A 19,762-nucleotide genomic window follows, 5' to 3' on the forward strand; every position below is an offset into this window, starting at 1 on the left:
TAATTATAGATATCATATATAGAGTATAATGAATATAGTGATTCAAATTGAATAAATGTTCCTTTAATTCCTTTTTATTGAATTTATATATGGTCAGGGGCATTGTAATGCTTAATTTTTTTATATAATTAATTGCACTGAATAAACATGTTAAAAAGACATACTTGTTCAATGTATAATTATTTTGATTATTATAAACTGAATTAACTTTATGAATTTGCTTTATTTTTTCACCAAATATTGATTATATGTTATTAAATTATTTGCAGTTAATTTGATTACTTAATCAGCATACCATGTAATTAAATCGATTAAAAATGTAAATTGTATTTTTACATTTTAAAATGTGATTTGGGAAATTATCACCATATGCAAACGGAAACAGTTTACTTTAAAAGTTGTGTACTTTAAAAGTTGCATGCATAATGTTACTACAGTATGCACAATGGCATTAGTTTTAACATTTATGAATGCCAGAGCTGATCTCCGGATTGGCAATTATGTTAAATACCTGCCTGAGTATAGACTCACTGAACTGTAATTGTGACCTGGAAAATGCTTAGGCATTTCTCAATCTCATCACGAGGCAAAAACGAAAAGAACATTTTAAATAAATGCATAACAAGACAAAAAAGGAGTGAATATATGGCAGCACAACACAACAACACAGGGACCTACTTCCTTTTTTGTTTTATTTTCAAATTCAATGGTTCTCAACTGGTTGGTCACGACCCAGAAATGGCTTGCACGTCTGTTCCGATAAGGTCTTGGACAGTAGAGAAAAACAATGCTAAATGCAAAAACGAAAACAAAAAAACATTAAAATGCATTAATCATATAATCACACAAAAAATAACATGCACTAGAGCTGCATGATCCTGGATGAATTGAGAATAATTTTTTTTGTTGTTGCTTAGAAAAAAGAGCATGTTTTTTTTACAATTTTGAAGAATTTTTTAATTTCAGTGATTTACAAAACCTGAGCATTAGGCTACTAAACAAAGTAACATCATTTATTAAAGGTTCTGAAAATGTTCTTTGCTTCATTCTATTTGAAAAAGGAAATAAACAAAAAGTAGAAAAAGTTGTAAAGCAAAAATATATATAAAAACGTCCTTAATCCACACGCAGGTGCAACTAAAATATTATAAACCAAACAGCACTGTTATTATTGCTAAAAAAAAAAAAAAAAAATCCTGGTAAAAAAAAAGTGCAGAAAGTGAAACTAAAGTGCATAACAAAAGGATATGTCCATATTCTAACTTGCTAAAGTGAAGCAAAAAGCAAAACAGGAGGGAAAAAAGCTTCATAAACAGTTCAATGTTAACTTGGTGTTGCACTGGTTAAAAAAAAAATAAGGAAAAAAGACTTCACACTTTAAAAATGCATCTCAAAGCAAATTCCAAAATAAAATTTGACCGCCTTACAAAGGCATGCCACGAGAATGTTAACATACATAGCTGTATCGTTGTCATTTAGGAATAAGATTGCGTGGGTGTCTGAATCGAGATTGCGATCTATTAACGCTTAATCGGGCAGCTCTAACATGCAGTAATCATATAAATCACAATGTATATATATATATATATATATATATATATATATATATATATATATATCACACATTGTTAGGATAGCAAAATAAATAGGCTTATCAACTTTAAAAAGTGAGGAGAAAACACCTTCCAAAGCTATAATAGTTAACATCAAAAGCTCATCTAATCTAACTCTACAGTATTTTAGTGCAAATGTATCTGTCACTTGGTAGAAACTAGCCAAATTAGGCAGATGTCAATATGGACAGGTAGCATGACATGCCATCATCCTCAAAAACCATGTTCTAAACCATGTCATTTTAAACATTTGCATATTGTTGGGCCTGTGCAGGTCATGGTAATATTAAAGGGATAGTTCATCCAAAAAATGAATATAAATGAATCTATAAAACACAAGATGATGTTAGCTGCCAGTATTTTGTCTCAGTCATCATTCACTTTTATAGCATCTTTTTTTTTCAATACACTGAAAGTGAATGGTGACTAAGTCTGTCATTCTGTCAACCTCCTTTTGTGTTCCATACGAGAGAAAGTCATACAAGTTTGTAACAACATGAGAGTATGTAAATAATTACAGCATTTTCATTTTTGGGTGAACTATTAATTGTATTTTATTTTTGTTTACTTTTGTACAATAAACAATTTTGGTACCGTGTTGGGTCGCCACTTCATGTCCAATGTAAAATTTGGGTCCAGCTGAAAACCACTGTTCTAAGGAAAGAAGGAGCTACTTCAGAGAGTTACTGCCTTGAGACAGTCTGAGGATCGACAGCCCCCCTCCCTTCCCTTTATGCTGAAAGCCACTACTTAGTGAATGTGTGTCTGAGAAACTGCCTCTATAGCTCTGAGTGAGAAAAAAGAAGCTGCTGAGGATTCTGCAATGCTGATCTTTTGATCAGCTACCAGGTGACGACAGATGATCTGCATTAATCTCTCTCTCTCCCTCTCTCTCTCTCTATTTCTTTCTTTCTTTCTCTCCATCTCAAGCTCTGACTCTTTCCAAGCAGAGGGCAGCAGGCAAAGCCTCATCAGTTTGAAAAGTGAAATGACGCCACATGGGAATTCCTTGCTTCTTATTTTTTGCGCTCTCTCTCTTCCTGTGTCTCATTATTTGATTAAAAGTAGATTACATCAGCAGCTGAGTCGACATGCTAAAAAAAAACAGGGGAACGAGGTCAGACAAAGCTCTTGTTAGCATGTTAGCCCTGAAAATGGCCTATGGTGGGATGGAGTTTATTTTGCGTGCAGGCCTACGCAAGTTGAAGGAGCTCTAATGGTTTTGATCCTCGTATACTAGATTCCATTAAACTTTGCAAACTACTAAACAATTTTATAATTTATCAGCGCAGAGCTGCTCTTGCTTGACTTCATTATGATCATTCTATCGATAAAACAGCAAAACAAATTTGCTTATCGACTTTGCTGGAGTTTTAATTGCGATAAGACAGGCACCCTGCTGTTCCCAATTGCCCAAAGAAGACGGTACAAATTTCACTGTCGACTGTTAGCTATTGTACTTTCAGCCAGATACTTTGAAGGAAATTAGGTTTTCAACAGACAGTACGATATACACTACTGTTCAAAAGTTTGGGGTCACTTTCCTGAAATGTTTGAAATTTGTTTTGTAGACAAAAATATAATTGTGCCAACATATTAATTTATTTAATTACAAAAATAAAATGTTATTTAAAAAAATAATAATTTGGACCGAATAATTAATAAAAGCAGCCACTAAGTGCCCATCATATACAGGTGCATCTCAATAAATTAGAATGTCGTGGAAAAGTTCATTTATTTCAGTAATTCAACTCAAATTGTGAAAATCGTGTATTAAATAAATTCAATGCACACAGGCTGAAGTAGTTTAAGTCTTTGGTTCTTTTAATTGTGATGATTTTCGCTCACATTTAACAAAAACCCACCAATTCACTATCTCAAAAAATTAGAATATGGTGACATGCCAATCAGCTAATCAAATCAAAACACCTGCAAAGGTTTCCTGAGCCTTCAAAATGGTCTCTCAGTTTGGTTCACTAGGCTACACAATCATGGGGAAGACTGCTGATCTGACAGTTGTCCAGAAGACAATCATTGACACCCTTCACAAGGAGGGTAAGCCACAAACATTCATTGCCAAAGAAGCTGGCTGTTCACAGAGTGCTGTATCCAAGCATGTTAACAGAAAGTTGAGTGGAAGGAAAAAGTGTGGAAGAAAAAGATGCACAACCAACCGAGAGAACCGCAGCCTTATGAGGATTGTCAAGCAAAATCGATTCAAGAATTTGGGTGAACTTCACAAGGAATGGACTGAGGCTGGGGTCAAGGCATCAAGAGCCACCACACACAGACGTGTCAAGGAATTTGGCTACAGTTGTCGTATTCCTCTTGTTAAGCCACTCCTGAACCACAGACAACGTCAGAGGCGTCTTACCTGGGCTAAGGAGAAGAAGAACTGGACTGTTGCCCAGTGGTCCAAAGTCCTCTTTTCAGATGAGAGCAAGTTTTGTATTTCATTTGGAAACCAAGGTCCTAGAGTCTGGAGGAAGGGTGGAGAAGCTCATAGCCCAAGTTGCTTGAAGTCCAGTGTTAAGTTTCCACAGTCTGTGATGATTTGGGGTGCAATGTCATCTGCTGGTGTTGGTCCATTGTGTTTTTTGAAAACCAAAGTCACTGCACCCGTTTACCAAGAAATTTTGGAGCACTTCATGCTTCCTTCTGCTGACCAGCTTTTTAAAGATGCTGATTTCATTTTCCAGCAGGAATTGGCACCTGCCCACACTGCCAAAAGCACCAAAAGTTGGTTAAATGACCATGGTGTTGGTGTGCTTGACTGGCCAGCAAACTCACCAGACCTGAACCCCATAGAGAATCTATGGGGTATTGTCAAGAGGAAAATGAGAAACAAGAGACCAACAAATGCAGATGAGCTGAAGGCCACTGTCAAAGAAACCTGGCTTCCATACCACCTCAGCAGTGCCATAAACTGATCACCTCCATGCCACGCTGAATTGAGGCAGTAATTAAAGCAAAATGAGCCCCTACCAAGTATTGAGTACATATACAGTAAATGAACATACTTTCCAGAAGGCCAACAATTCACTAAAAATGTTTTTTTTTATTGGTCTTATGATGTATTCTAATTTTTTGAGATAGTGAATTGGTGGGTTTTTGTTAAATGTGAGCCAAAATCATCACAATTAAAAGAACCAAAGACTTAAACTACTTCAGTCTGTGTGCACTGAATTTATTTAATACACGAGTTTCACAATTTGAGTTGAATTACTGAAATAAATGAACTTTTCCACGACATTCTAATTTATTGAGATGCACCTGTAGATGGGAACTCCTTCAATACTGTTTAAAAAGCATTTGCTCTTTTCCAAAATCTAGTCAGTTGCCTATGGAGGCAGCATTTTAAGTTCACATTTAAGGAAATATTGTTTATAAATAAACATATTTTTCCAACCTAGTCTCATAGCATGAACATTACTATAACTACATTTTTGCAAACTCACTTTCACGGGACCCATTCTACATTTCATTGCAGTTTCCTGGTGAAATTATCACTAGAGGCGCTACAACAACTGTTTTATTCACTTTCACACAAATCACGAATGCAATGGCTGATTATGACTTTATAACACTTATTTTTTGCACTATTACTCACACACTGCTACATTATGATATCAAAACACTTTTACTATAACACATCATTTGAAAAATTATACATTGTAATACTTTTATTACAGACCCCCTGGTAACACTTTACAATTAGGTTCCATTTTTTTACATTAGTTAACAACATTAGCTAACATTAACAAACAATGATCAATACCTTTACATAATTTTTTAATCTTAGTTAATGTAATAATTTCAACATGTACTACTACTGTACATTGTTCAATTAAAAAGTTGTATTTGTTAACATTAGTTAATGCACTATGAACTAACATGAACTAACAATGAACAACTGTGTTTTTATTAACTAACATTAACAAAGATGACTAAATGCTGTAGAAAATATATTGTTCATTGTTAATTCATAATATCTAATGCATTTACTAATGAAAACAAATAGAACCTTACTGAAAATGTTACCGACCCACCTTTATTTACAGACTTATTTTATATTGATTAGCTTGCATGGTAGCTCACCTGATAGAGTGTTGGACAGTCAAGCACGGAAGCTGAAAAGTGAGGTGTTTGCCTCAGAATATGTTGTGACGAGGAGGAGGGTGGGGCCGGGCCGTGACTACGCATGCCCGGACCCCAATTGGGCTAATCAGCCGAGGAGGGGGATAAATGCGGCGGAACGTGGCAGTTCGGGAGAGAGAGAGCCACGTGCAGCTGCAGTGTATGCGTTTATGTTTTGTGTCTTTTTGTTTAATGAAATATTATTTTGACTGCTCTGCTGGTTCCCGCCGCCTCCTTTCCCATCCTTACCTTGTTACAGTGGTGCCAAAAACCCAACTTTGGAGGAGAATGCCCTTATGGAGTCCTCACCGCTGGACGAAGTCTTCAAGACCCTAACCAGCATCCAGAAGAACCAGCATCAAGCCCTCATGGAGGTGCGCCTGGAGCAGGAACAGTGCTTCCAAGTCTACCACACCTGTGGCCCTGATGAAGATAGGGCCAAATGATGATCTGGAGGCCTTCCTCGATCTGTTCGAGAGGACAGCCGAGGTATGGAGGTGGCCTCCCGATCAGTGGGTGGCCCGCCTGTTGCCCTTACTCTCCGGGGAGGCGCAGCTAGCGGCACAGCAACTTCCCGCCGCCAGCCTCCTTAATTACAGTCACCTGAAAAAGACACACAGAACACAAATGCACATATGGCAGCTGCATGTGGCTCTCTCTCTCCCGAACTGCCACGTTCCGCCACATTTATCCCTCTTCTCGGCTGATTAGCCCAATTGGGTGCTGGGTGTGCATAGTCATGGCCCGGCCCCCCCCGGCCTCCTCCTCGTCACATATGTACTTTTCATTTCGCATTTTGCTTTCAGACACTATCTGTTAGGTTTAGGTGATGGTTTAGGGTAAGCATGTCTGTTTTGTTAAGCTTTTGTTCATTTGCTTTTTTAGAACACTATTGGTTATAGGTTTAGGTAATGGAGGTTTGTTTTACTCATTAAAACCTCCATCTAATATTTACCTTAAAAACCTCATCTGATTACAACACCATTTCACTTGCTTTTGACACCCCTCGTTGTACATTTCGCTTGTGTAATAAGGCACGCAATTTCATTTTGCAAAAATGTTGTCATGGTCACGTAATGTTTATGAGGTCAGGCTCTATATGTTAAAACTATGCTAAACATAAAAAAATATTGATTTGATGTTGCTGAGTCTTTGGTACAGAACGCTATTGCTGCCTATGTAGAGCACTTTAAATAGGGAGCATTCCACTTATAAGCTACCATGAAGGTTAGGATGCTGTCTTAGAAAACAGCTACCCACATAGGCAGCAGGGAAGCAAGGCAATGCACTATTTTGGAACAGAGCTATTGATATTGAGTAGTAATAAATGTATTCTGTGGATTAATGGATGAAAGCTCCCAAAATGCATTTCTGTCAATATTTGTCTGAAAATTCCCACCCACGATTTTCTGACATGTCAAAAATTGGCACTCACAACAGATTGCACATTGCCATTCATGTTATCAGCACATTTAGTGACATGTTTGCACTAACCTTGGAAAATCCTCTCCCCAAGGATAAAAATCATAAAGTAATGCCTGGGCTGCACAGAGGAGAAATGGTCAGAGAGAATATGTCTGTTAGTCTTCCATCAGTTCCAAATTAGCCTGAGGGTTCCAAACGCTTGGCCTGACACATGCAGACACACGTTCATGTTTCACACAGGCCCCGTGAGGGCAGACTAACCCCACGGCAGATGGTGTGTATCACATGTATCACCTCAGAATCATCAGCATAAGAGTTGTCACTATTAAGCTGACCTGGACCTCTTGCCCCCGTCTTAACATCCAGGTGAGGGTGACGGGACAGGAGCATCATTTCAGCAGGGTCATTGACTTAAAGGGATAGTGCACCCAAAAACAAATAAAAAAAATCTAAATTTCATCAATATTAACTAGTCGTTTTAAACCTTTGTGACTTTCTTCAGTGGAACTCAAAAGGACATGTTAGGCAGATTGACAGCCTCAGTCATCATACACTTTTAAAAAAACAAAACAAATACATAAATCAATGAAAGTGAATAGTGACAGAATTTTTTATTTCAGTTTACCAAAAAATGACAATTTTTTTTACATATTATTTACTTATGTTATTCCAAACTAAAAAATGTGTTGTAATATAATTCTTTTTTTTAATTCTGGTCACAAACGCAAGGCTAGACGTGAGATTTGGGGAGGGCAATATTTATTTATTTATTTGTGAATAATTACTTACATTTTAGATTGTAATTTTGTCTTCAACAGACAAAATAACAGTATATGGATTTGGAAAGACATGAGAGTAAGTAAATAATGACAGAATTTTAATTTTTGGGTGAACTATGCCTTTAACTCAATAAAGCTCTCATCTCTGTATGATCTGCAGCTGCTTACAGCCCAAAAATATTATGCTGATTTCTCTCCACACCTCCATTCACAGCTAACAGCTACTGATGAACGAGAAGCGACAGCTTGAGATGGTGCATCTCCATTAAAAAAACATAACCAGCTGTTATTTCGAAAGGGGATGGTGGGCTTATTACTATGATTTCCAGCGGGAGAAGCTCTCCTGTTTGGCTGATTATTTTGCGTGGCTAAGCTTTTGCCGGGGAGGTACGTGTTTTGTGTCTCCAACAGATAGCTGCCTTTTCCTTTCACCAAGGTCTGAGGACAAAGGACAAAATATTTTTGTATGTTGGCTGGAAATAGTTTTATCTAGTCCGGAAGTGAATTTTATGTTGCCAGAAATAGGCATATTGTTTCACATGGCACTCACTGCTGAATTTGCCATTTTGTAATTTTGTGAGGTAAATGTTACTCTGCAATATGTGACCTTTTCACTCTTTTAAATGAGGCCAAGACCTCTGACCTAACATTGTGTTCGAACCAGGCGCATTGCGAGTTTCTTGTCTGTCCACAATAAATGTGAAAATGATACACTTTGCTGTCATCACAGCAAATCAGAAAATATTTGACTGTTAATACACAGTTATGTTGAGCAGGATTTTGAGCCAATGAGATTTTATGGTCCGGGCAAAATGCCCTGTCTCTTGTTGAGATAAACTCAGATTTACGTGGAAGAGATAGCTTGTCGCTGGTTAGGACATAGATGAAAAGCAGACCACACAGACTGGTTAACTATGATCATGAGAAGCAAAATGCTTTCAGAAATTACTGGGGGGAAAAAACAGCACAGAGAGATTTTTTCAAAGACAAACTAATAACGCTCTTTAACTTTTACTATAAGAGACATCAGAGAATTAATCCTAAGAGTCACTTTGAAGTCATCAGCATTATACAGTGATAATTAAGGAGTGGTAGTTAACTGGACATTTTCCAAAAGCGATTATTTGTATTTTTTTCCAAAGAAAATCTGGACTTTTTCCAAAGCAAATATCTGACTAATAGTCTAATATGGCAGTTAGGCTAGTAGCATCAAACTAAAGTTTTAAAGATAGTAGAAACTGTACTTATGTCTAAAGACAGTACTAAGACAACATTGTTACAAATATGGTCAGTCTAATCATCCTTACTTAACTCAAACTTTAGTGTTTTGAAGTGAATTTTACTTAAGGTATAGTTCACCCAAATATATAAATTCTCATATAATTTACTCACCCTCATGCCATCCAAGATGTGTATGACTTTCTTTCTTCAGCAGAACACAAACGAAGATTTTTAGAAAAATATCTCAGCTCTGTAGGTCCTTACAATACAAGTGAATGGTGATCAGACCTTTGTAGCTCCAATGATCACATAAAGGAAACATAAAAGTAATCCATAAGACTCGAGTGGTTAAATCCATACCTTCAGAAGCGATATGATAGGTGTGGGTGAGAAACAGAACAATATTTGAGTCCTTTTTTACTCTAAATATCCACTTTCACTTTCAGATGTGAAAGTGAAACTAAACAGGCACCACATGTGACTTTAATTGTAAAAGTGAAAGTTAAAGTGGAGATTTAGAGCATAATAAAGGAATTTGATCTGTTTCTTACCCATACCTATTAAATCGCTTTTGAAGATATGGATTTAACCACTGGAGTCTTACGGATTACTTCTATGTTTCCTTTATGTGATTTTTTAGACAAAAATCTGATCAACATACAGGTGCATCTCAATAAATTAGAATGTCGTGGAAAAGTTCATTTATTTCAGTAATTCAACTCAAATTGTGAAACTCGTGTATTAAATAAATTCAATGCACACAGGCTGAAGTAGTTTAAGTCTTTGGTTCTTTTAATTGTGATGATTTTGGCTCACATTTAACAAAAACCCACCAATTCACTATCTCAAAAAATTAGAATATGGTGACATGCCAATCAGCTAATCAAATCAAAACACCTGCAAAGGTTTCCTGAGCCTTCAAAATGGTCTCTCAGTTTGGTTCACTAGGCTACACAATCATGGGGAAGACTGCTGATCTGACAGTTGTCCAGAAGACAATCATTGACACCCTTCACAAGGAGGGTAAGCCACAAACATTCATTGCCAAAGAAGCTGGCTGTTCACAGAGTGCTGTATCCAAGCATGTTAACAGAAAGTTGAGTGGAAGGAAAAAGTGTGGAAGAAAAAGATGCACAACCAACCGAGAGAACCGCAGCCTTATGAGGATTGTCAAGCAAAATCGATTCAAGAATTTGGGTGAACTTCACAAGGAATGGACTGAGGCTGGGGTCAAGGCATCAAGAGCCACCACACACAGACGTGTCAAGGAATTTGGCTACAGTTGTCGTATTCCTCTTGTTAAGCCACTCCTGAACCACAGACAACGTCAGAGGCGTCTTACCTGGGCTAAGGAGAAGAAGAACTGGACTGTTGCCCAGTGGTCCAAAGTCCTCTTTTCAGATGAGAGCAAGTTTTGTATTTCATTTGGAAACCAAGGTCCTAGAGTCTGGAGGAAGGGTGGAGAAGCTCATAGCTGCTTCAAGTTGCTTGAAGTCCAGTGTTAAGTTTCCACAGTCTGTGATGATTTGGGGTGCAATGTCATCTGCTGGTGTTGGTCCATTGTGTTTTTTGAAAACCAAAGTCACTGCACCCATTTGCCAAGAAATTTTGGAGCACTTCATGCTTCCTTCTGCTGACCACCTTTTTAAAGATGCTGATTTCATTTTCCAGCAGGATTTGGCACCTGCCCACACTGCCAAAAGCACCAAAAGTTGGTTAAATGACCATGGTGTTGGTGTGCTTGACTGGCCAGCAAACTCACCAGACCTGAACCCCATAGAGAATCTATGGGGTATTGTCAAGAGGAAAATGAGAAACAAGAGACCAAAAAAATGCAGATGAGCTGAAGGCCACTGTCAAAGAAACCTGGCTTCCATACCACCTCAGCAGTGCCACAAACTGATCACCTCCATGCCACGCCGAATTGAGGCAGTAATTAAAGCAAAATGGAGCCCCTACCAAGTATTGAGTACATATACAGTAAATGAACATACTTTCCAGAAGGCCAACAATTCACTAAAAATGTTTTTTTTTATTGGTCTTATGATGTATTCTAATTTTTTGAGATAGTGAATTGGTGGGTTTTTGTTAAATGTGAGCCAAAATCATCACAATTAAAAGAATCAAAGACTTAAACTACTTCAGTCTGTGTGCATTGAATTTATTTAATACACGAGTTTCACAATTTGAGTTGAATTACTGAAATAAATGAACTTTTCCACGACATTCTAATTTATTGAGATGCACCTGTACACTTGCAATGCGTAGACCAACAGAGCTGAGATATTCTTCTAAAAATCTTCATTTGTGTTCTGCTGAAGAAAGAAAGTCATACACATCTGGGATGGCATTAGGGTCAGTAAATCATGAGACAATTTTCATTTTTTGGGTGAACTATTCCTTTAAATTTAAAAAGGAGTTTTGCCATATGAGGTAAACCTTTCAATCACTGGAGACACATCCTGGCTGTCAGATATCATTGCTGACTCAACTGCTGGTGTAATACTATGAGCTCTAGGAGAACTTTCACCCTTGCTTCCATCACTCTCCTGCTTTAGAATCAGAGCACATGGTGGTGGATTGTGCTCTCCTTGATAAGGAACAGCTGTTTGAATGAATCTTTAATGTTCACTCACATCAGTGTTTTCCTCTGCCAGCTGTACATCTGTACATTCTCCACAGTTTCAAGTGCCTATCATTCATTAGTCAACCACAGCTCACTCCTCTCTGAAATCTACTGAATGTGTGTGTATTTGATGTATTTGTTAGTTAAAAGTAAAATGGAATTATCCATCTAAAGAGAATGAACAGCTAATGTATGTCCAAACTGTGGAAAATATGAATATAGATCACTTAAAACTTACATTTTATTCATTTGGCAGATACTTTTATCCAAAGCAACTTACACTGCATATATTATCGGTTGTTCCTTGGGAATCAAACCCATGATAATGGTATTGCTTGTGCCACATGAGCTACAGCAACTGAAATTAAAAGCAAATTTGCCCATTCACAGAATAACTGGTTTATCTCAGCAAACTTCTTTAAAATGCAGGCTATATCTACATGTTAAACCGCTAAGGAATTGCTCAGGGTATATAAAATGTTTTGAAATAATGTACTGTTTTAAGACTTTAGAGACAAGATCTCACAAAAATTCCTTATATGGAAAAGTTAATGGCTGCTATAAATAGTTGACTGTGTCCTTTACCACCAATGCCTTATCTCAAAGCTTTTGCATATCTGAAAGTGTCCACCACTTAACCTGACTATGGAGTTTAAAAAGTATATCAGAGCATCTCTCGAAAAGACCCTTTTCCTGCATTACCTTTCTGTTACCTTTTAGTGTAATTACAGTACCATGTTTAATGTCAGCTGAAATACCATGTTAATCAGCATCAGAAAAGAGGTCAGACATGCTGCTATTGTTGCCAGGGTTTAAAAAGATAAAAAGCCTGTGCTTGGTTCAACAAAACAGCAGATCTTCTGGTCTCTTTGACATCTCGCTTTTGTAAATGACAATAATCGTATTTACATGCATTTAACTTACAGATAAAGGTCTATCTTCTGGTTAAGCCACAAAAAAAAAAAAAAAAAAAAACATTTACATGCTCTACTATTGTAATATGCCTTTACACATGTTAAATGAATATTCCGGGTTCAATACAAGTTAAGATCAATTAACAGAATTTGCAGCATAATGTTGATTTCCACAAAAATGTAAAAAAATAAATAAATAAAAAAAACAGTGAATGGGGCCAGCCCATAAATGCTAAAATACACACAATATCAAGTAGCCTTAATTGTGTAAAGTTATATCCAATATTACAACTTTGTTGCCAACAAAATCTTGTAATCCTGGTATTGGATATAATTCTACACACAAAAGGTTAATAAGCTATTTTATCACACTAAAATCATGTTAACATGTATAATGTTTATATCTTGTAGCTATATTTTTTAAAATAGTGTGTATTTTTGCATTTATGGATTTGAACCATTCACTTCCATTGCAAGTGCCTTAATGTATCTCGTTTTTTTAAATGAGGGTGAGTCGAAATTTAAATATACATTTTTTGTGGTAATCAACATGACACCATAAACAGCTGAGCTTGACTGAGCTTACTTAATGTGCATTGAACCTGGAATATTCCTTTAATAGCATATTCCAAATAAACCAAAAACATGCACATTCTTTTCTTGATTTTTTTTTCAGTAAATACTGGTTAAGCCTTTATTCTATAAAAAATTAAAATAATAATAAATAACATAATAATAATAATAATAATAATAATAATAATAATAATAATAATAATACTACATTTATATGCCTCACTACTGGAATATTCCTGTATACAGATTAATAGCATATTCTGAATAAACCAAGACATGCACATTCTTTTCCTGCTGTTCTTTTCAGGAAATACTGGAGATGATCTTGCCATTTTTATGAAGCATTTTGACAATTTTATACAGTAATTTTATGAACTCGTTAATTCTCATGGATGTTCTCACAATAGCACTAAAGAGTGTGACAAATTCCAAAATTTATCCCATGAGACTCTTACAAATGTAGGCCATGCTGTTTCTTTTAATGTTTGTAAAATGTAAGAAATCCTGACTCCAAAAACATGTGCTTCTTTTCATAGCTTGACTTTTCACAACTTTCACAAAATTACCTTCAGTTGGACATGTACAGATATACATCAATATGAATGTTCATTTAAGGTGGATATTCTGAAAAACAGAATAAAATTCTGATTGATACAGGCATATGTCAGCGGTCTCAGTCAGATTTCTAGATACTAGAATATTAGCTTAATCAGGTTATGGCATTCAGGTGATGTGTTCTGTTTACATGATGCTTACATGGTCAGAATATGGATACACATCCTGATTAAAATTCTTGTGGTCTGACTTGCAGCCAAAGACAATGATTAAAGAAATATGGTTGGGGTGTAATACAGGGAGAGCTGTCTGTACAAATTTCAAATTCAATTAAGTGACAATTCTATTCAAATTCAAATTAACAAAAAAGCATGGACCAAAAAACAAACAAACAAACAAATAAATACATTTAAATGGCACTTACCTGTTTGCAGCACTCAGATGTGTTTGTTGGAAGGCACTGTGGGGTTTGACAGGGTGGCAATTAATGAATCCATAGAAAACCACTTGTTTGTTATCTCTGTGAAACAAACAGGAGACAAGAACATTGCTCATTTGCAGCCGCGAGTAAACATGAGCTACCAAATCCTCCTGTTGAGAATTCTATTTCTGATTCTTTCCTCATTGGAGGAGGTAACTATGGGTGCTCAGGGGAGAGGAGCTCATATGAAACGTCAAAGTATTCTCTCTGCATGCACAAAAGTGCATTATGGGATTTCACAGTCCTCACACACAGTAGAGGCCTAATTGGCTCTCGATAAAGGGCCATAACCATATATCACAAACCCCATGCCCAAGCACACAGCCAGCTGAACTATTACTGCTGCTGTTGCCTTCCCCTCATGTACTCATATCCCAACTCATTCAGAGGCTTGAACACAAATAGTAGCTCAAAAAACATGTTTACACAAGAGAAAGAGACAAACAGCTGCATTCATGTTCACAGACACAAAAGCAAATTTGCATTTGAACACATTCAGACATCTGTACACATGGGCTAATGCGAACACTAGGAGGAAAAAACACCCACGGCAGTTCAGTGGTCGCACTCCGGCTGTGAATTCACGCTGCCTGCACAGCAGACGGGTCCTTGCATCATTTTATTAGCACTCAAGGGTAGGGGAAGAGAGGTCTGCAGGGAACACAGCCTCTTTAAGAATATACTGCAGGATCTGACTAATACCCTCTTCATTTTGTTAGAATGTATATGCGCGCGTGTGTGTGTGTGTGTGTGTGTGTGTGTGTGGCGGGTTTGGGTGGTTTACGAGGACATTTTTTTTATTTACAAGATTACAAACTGGTAATTACAAGGGTATTATGCTATAAATGTGGTTTATGAGGACATTTCTAGTGTCCCCATGGGTAGGGTTAGGTTTAGGTGTAGGGTTAGGGGACAAAATCTATAGTTCGTACAGTATAAAAATCTTTGTCTATGGAGAGTCCTCATAATGATAGCTGCACCAACGTGTGTGTGTGTGTGCTGTTGTGTTATAACCTTTGCAGTACTTATAGCATGTATACATTAGACTCCATCTGAATGCCAAAAGGATATACTGTATTTGTTGCTAAGGGGTTTTTCTTTCAAAGGTGAGCAGACATAAAGACAATGTGTAATTTTTGGAATGTTAACAATATTTTCCTACAACAGCTTAATATGCAGACACATCTATAAGTAAGCCATTCTTATTTTGATCCCCCCGAAAATTGCAAAAAATGTGTGTCTGTGCCCCTATCAAAACATTGAGATATTATAGAGATTTTAAACAAACAGTAATGTTTTGAAATACACGTTACTTTTTTTAGGTGAAATCAACCTACAAATCATCTACATCAACTTTAAGAGCTTATGCAGCAACAACTCAATGAAAAGAATCTTATCACAGTAAAATGAATCTTAGACGCCTACTTTGATTCAAGTACTGTATGAATGTTTGGCACATTCCGAATGCAGAATTTCTGATCCTCAAATTCTAAAAATAGAATTCAAAATCAGAGACATAAAGACAGATCTAGACATTATTTTATCCAATTCATCTATCTGAAATCCTAAATGTGATGTGCACACACAGTCTGTTTCTGCCCTGGTTTTATAGGAAAAGAAGTCACAGATCAGGGCACTGGAAGAGAGAGAGAGAGAGAGAGAAGAAGAGACAGAAACACTCTTCTCTGACTGGGTCTTCACAGGGAGGAGTGAATCCATGGAGGGGGAAGAGAGAAAGAATGTCTGCTCATTATTCAGCCTGGCACTCGAGGCCACAGAAAATAGCTCTCTTCATTTTTCTTGTCAAGCTGTGGCTCTGTTAATGGTGTGTTCTCAGTCAGTGGTGAGACAAAAGGATGGCTTGAGCTGGCACCAGCCATGTAGACAGGCAGGATAAGCACTAAGGCCCTTTCCAATGGCCGTCGCTTCGTCGGTCCTGACCAACCGCAAATGGAAACTAATGTAGCTCTTCAGATAAAACACCTTAAAGGAGGCCAAAGAATTAGCTCACTTCCTTTTCAGGGTCAATTTGTCCTTTTAAATGAAAGCGGCTTCCTGCCTTGGAGACTGTAGACTTGTTTCTCTCAATAAATTTTACCCACATTTCTTTGAAAAGTTATACCGTGGCCGAGTTTAGCATGGGTGTCACTTTTTAAAAAAGTGGTAGGGACAGCTGTTAAGCAGAAATATTGCTGATGACCTCTCGAAATGGCAAAGGCTTAACTCATGAATATTAACTACAGTAGGTAATGCACAAATAATTCATCATGATCTTTTACTGTTTTCTTAAATAGTAGTCATGATCATTTTCTAAGTTCAATGCAAGTTAAGCACAATCGCTAGAATTTGTGACATATTGTCATTTACCACAGGGGAGGGCACAAAAATTATTTTGACTTTACTTTCCTGGGTTACAGTGAGGCACTTACAATGGAAGTGAATGGGGCCAATCCGTAAATTTTAAAATACTCAGTTTCAAAAGTATAAGCACAAAAAGTAAACAAAATTTATGTTAATATGATTTTAGTGGGATAGAATTGCTTACTAACCTTTTCTGTGTAAAGCTATATCCAATTTTGCAAAATTGCCATGACAACATAGTAACACTGTAAACCCTGTAATCCCAGTAAACGCTGATTTAAAAATTTTTACAGCTCAAATAATTCATGAATTTTAACAAAAGTATAATATAAGCATCACATTTCTGCCTTTAAACCTTTCAAAATTTGGCAAGAAATGGAGATGCTTCTTTTGTATTACATAATGTACATCTTTTGTGCAAGCTCCAAAGTGGTGGGGATAAAATAATCTTTATCGACATGTCCCCACAGCCCACTCTTAATGGGGGATGAGTTTTTAAGGATCAGGTGGGTAATACGCAGAGCTGAAATAGCCACATTTCATTAGAGAGCAAGACTGACTTAAAAAGTACATTCTAACTGCACAAATATACGGAGTTCCAAAATCACAATAATTAGGATGATAACAAATCAAATCATCTATCTTCCTTGAATGAAGTCGGGACAGCGATGACAAAATCCAGGGTTGCAGGCACTTGTTAGTGTAGACATTGTCACAGCATCTGTCATCTGACAGTCTCTTCACTAATCCTGGATTAAGCATTCCTCACCATGTGTTTTCCAGTTCATCACAAAAAGAATCCACCCATGGCCTTTTGCACTCTATAAAAGTATATAAACCGCATACCCTGGATTCATACAGATATCAGTCAGAATAGGATGGGGGGGGGGGGGGGGGGGGATTTGATTTCATAGGGTTTCATAGATTTCATACTTAAAACCTGTATGTTGACTTAATTGAGAAACTCTTTGAGGAAAAATGCAATAGTTAAAATGTATTATTTACATTGATACATTTAACTTCTTTAAAATAGGCTGAAAGAGTGTTTAATTGCAAATTACCTTTTTTTTTTTTTTTTTTTTTTTTGTATCAAAAGTGGTATCGAGAATCTTTAAAATTTTACTGGTATTGGGTACCGACTACTGACATTTTGTTATCATGACAATCCTACTGCCTACATTTGCAGATCACTAGGTTTTGGAACAGAGTAAACGAGTTCAAGAAGAGATAAACTTGTGTGTCTTATAAGGAGAAACAGTTCTGACATAATTAACTCTCTGAATACACACTCTAATCTTCATATGATTTGTTTTCATACTGTTTGGCTTTAATTAGCTTTGGACCTTGCTATTGGGAGATTTGTAAATCAATATTGATATTTGCCCAGTTTGCAGAAAAGACAATATCTTCAAATCCATTATTTATTTATTTTTAAAGGGTTTGATAGTTTAAATCATTTTGCAGTTTTTTATGAGCTCTCTGTTTACATTGCCCTAGAGGGAGATGGTTTTATTATTTTCAGCCGAATAAGAGAAACTGCAACCTTGGGATGAAAAAAAAAAAAAAAACCCTATAGTTGCTCATCACATTCAATAAGTTTCAACTACAGTTTTCCTTAATTCCTAGGTTTCAGATTTTGGGGTAATTGAGCAATTAGATGTACATAGTTGCAGGTTGGTCATGTGGTTGGAAACTGAGAACCAGTTCCATTTTCTTTTTTAGAACCATTTCAATTTGTTTTTCATTTCAAGACATTTGGTTCATTAAACAGTGTTCAAACACCTGCATCCTTCAACAAACATACAGTGAGACAAAGATGGTCCAACATATGACCTTTTGAGCTGGTTCTTTTTAATGAAAAGGTCAAAAAGACTTAGTCTTGAATATGAATATGTCAAATACTCACTCATTGAGTCAGAGCAGTTCATCATTGAACCAGAAGTTACAATCATCTTGTTTCATCATCTTCAACTCGAAATGAAGTGAGAACTGTTACTGTAATATTTGTACTTATGGCTTGTTAGACTTAACCTCCTAAGACCCCCATGTGACTGCTGTGTGCATTTTCCATTTCCCTTTTTTATTTGTAACTAGTAGCACCTAATAAACAAGCAAAAAGTAATACCAAGCTATAGAAAGTCTGATTTTTTTCATCAAATAGTTTATGATGTTTCCAGGAGTGTTGGTTATTCATGTTTTTGAGACATTACAGACATTACAGCTGATTTTCTATAAAGCTGAATAAATAATTCTGATTAAAAGTAATGGCCAGCATTATCAAATCACTGCCAACCATGATAAAATTAAATTTGTGCATTATAAAATTCTGAATCTAAGTACTGATTACCATTGTCCCATGTTAGCCAAACATGTTGAGTGGTCCAAACATCATCTGGAGCCTGAAACGGAACTTTAGTTCGGATTTTAGGAGTGAATGCGCTTCGCTGCATAGAAAGTTATAGGATGTACCCTTGCTCCCTATTTAGTGAATGACTTAACCTCCAGTGTGCTGTCTGTCTGCACTGGTCTCAGAACAGTTAGAAATACACCTTATTTTCATCCTAACTCTATATAAAGCCTCTGAAAGCAACATTTTTGTCTGGGCCACAGATGTGTTGTAGTTGAAAATGATTCAAAATAACTAACATGTTTTCAACTTTGGTGGGAATAATATCCCATTTTCCATATACAGGTGCATCTCAATAAATTAGAATGTCGTGGAAAAGTTCATTTATTTCAGTAATTCAACTCAAATTGTGAAACTCGTGTATTAAATAAATTCAATGCACACAGACTGAAGTAGTTTAAGTCTTTGGTTCTTTTAATTGTGATGATTTTGGCTCACATTTAACAAAAACCCACCAATTCACTATCTCAAAAAATTAGAATACATCATAAGACCAATAAAAAAAACATTTTTAGTGAATTGTTGGCCTTCTGGAAAGTATGTTCATTTACTGTATATGTACTCAATACTTGGTAGGGGCTCATTTTGCTTTAATTACTGCCTCAATTCAGCATGACATGGAGGTGATCAGTTTGTGGCACTGCTGAGGTGGTATGGAAGCCCAGGTTTC

The 19,762-nt window shown here is 36.6% G+C and overlaps 1 protein-coding gene across 2 annotated transcripts in view; it reads right to left on the minus strand.

The window, feature by feature from the left end:
• The window catches only part of mgat4c (mgat4 family member C), a 158,708-nt gene that overhangs the window by 60,229 nt on the left and 78,717 nt on the right, over positions 1-19,762 (minus strand). The window contains exons 2-3 of one of the 2 annotated variants that reach the window (XM_051657241.1): positions 14,268-14,363; positions 6,000-6,353 (exon numbers count right to left, since the gene is read on the minus strand). The gene's annotated coding sequence lies outside the window, so the exon portion shown is untranslated. The remainder of the gene's footprint in view (positions 1-5,999; positions 6,354-14,267; positions 14,364-19,762) is intronic. The other variant, XM_051657243.1, reaches the window with a different exon arrangement.

Source organism: Myxocyprinus asiaticus, chromosome 26 (genome assembly GCF_019703515.2).
Source record: "Myxocyprinus asiaticus isolate MX2 ecotype Aquarium Trade chromosome 26, UBuf_Myxa_2, whole genome shotgun sequence".
Taxonomy (NCBI): Eukaryota; Metazoa; Chordata; class Actinopteri; order Cypriniformes; family Catostomidae; genus Myxocyprinus; species Myxocyprinus asiaticus.